This window comes from Ailuropoda melanoleuca, chromosome 16 (assembly GCF_002007445.2).
Source record: "Ailuropoda melanoleuca isolate Jingjing chromosome 16, ASM200744v2, whole genome shotgun sequence".
Lineage (NCBI taxonomy): Eukaryota > Metazoa > Chordata > Mammalia > Carnivora > Ursidae > Ailuropoda > Ailuropoda melanoleuca.
Genome location: NC_048233.1, coordinates 10,733,900 through 10,735,372, shown reverse-complemented (window position 1 = coordinate 10,735,372; position 1,473 = coordinate 10,733,900). Strand labels below are relative to the sequence as shown.

The window sequence follows — 1,473 nt, the reverse complement described above, 5'->3', positions numbered from 1 at the left end:
GTCATCATGTACTGATCTGCAGGAATCTGCAGTCAGCAATAAGAAAAATGGTAATCCTAGGATTCTGAGAGAGAGACAAATAAGTTAGGTACTTCTTGGAGTACGTAAGAAAAAAAAATTCTAAGAAGCTATTCCAAAGTAAAACACTATGACTTCTCAAGCTGCCAACACTTATCCTCATCCCTTCCTTGACAGAAGAGGAGGCTGGGTCCCTTTGAAGATCGACCTTGTCAGGTTTCCATGGTACATGTTTCCCCAAATTCAGTCCTCCCCAAAGTGAATTGCACTCAGTTGACATATTAATGGTGAGCTTGGAAAAGAGAGAGAATTTGCTATTTTGAGAGTTTGTCAATAGCACGAAGGACGGGACGGTAATACCAGAGCAACAACAATGCCACCGTGATCTTCTAAGGAGAGTGGACATATAGGTAGGACAAACCCTTCAGTGACTTCAGAGGGCCCACACACATCCCTGTGGTTACCAACTTCTGTCTAAGGATAAAATTGCGATAGATCTGCTTAGCCTCTGTCAGAATGCAGTGCTGACATTTCTTAAGATTTGGGTAACTAGAAACTGTCATCTAATGGACATCAGCCAGCTTTGATTTTCTTAATACCATATTTATTTGTCTGCCCTCTGTGAAATCCTGAGCCAACCACTTTCTTAGGCTGCCAGGGGAGCTATAGGGAAAGTAATGTACGGAGACCCGGAAGAAAGACCCACGGGAGGTAGAGACCGCTCCTTCCCATGGCACAGAGGATGAGAGAAGCCACCAGAGACAAGGCAAAAGAGACCCTTGGCCTCTGAAAGCGTAAAGTCCAGAACGGAGTAGGAGAAGAGCCTTTGCTTCAGAGGCAGGTTCCTGGTTAGTGGTGAGGCTCCCAAACACATCCCCAAGCATAGCCCGAGAGCCAGCTGCCCCTACCGTGGCACTGAACTAAGCCCACCGAACTTGGCTGCTATGTCAATGTCCCTTGAAATGGCCATGGTTCAGCAGCTGGGGTTGGGACTCAGTGAGGTCAGGGGACGTGGGGCTGCCAAGCTGCTGAGGCTCTCATTTCTCAGTGTCTCTGGTGGGGTTAGCACCATTGCAGAAAGCAATCGCACCAAGAGCTGAGAGGTGCTCTGACCAGGAAGGGCGTACAGACCAACTTTGCACAGGCCAACACATCGAGGGAATGCGGGGTAGGAGAGCTGCTCCGAGTGCAGAGAAGGCAGAGCTGCAAGCTTTTGTCTTCAGCAACTCAAAGACAGGTACTAACTGGGTGCCAACGAGGTTGAAATACATATAGGTTTGGCTTCTGCTAAAAGCAGTTCTTGCCTAGAGAGGTGTACGTGGTCCAGTTTGGGGTCAGTCTTCTTGGCTCCCTGCGAAGACACTAGTGAACACTGTAGTCTCTCTGCCTCCTTTGGGACCAACCATCTAACGTCGTTTCAGAAGACAAACTATGTACAGGTAACCCATCGTGAAT

The 1,473-nt window shown here is 48.2% G+C and overlaps 1 pseudogene; it reads right to left on the bottom strand.

Annotated features, from left to right (window-relative positions):
* Positions 1-664: 664 nt before the first annotated feature.
* On the bottom strand, positions 665-1,059 carry LOC117796750 (annotated as a pseudogene).
* Positions 1,060-1,473: the final 414 nt, after the last annotated feature.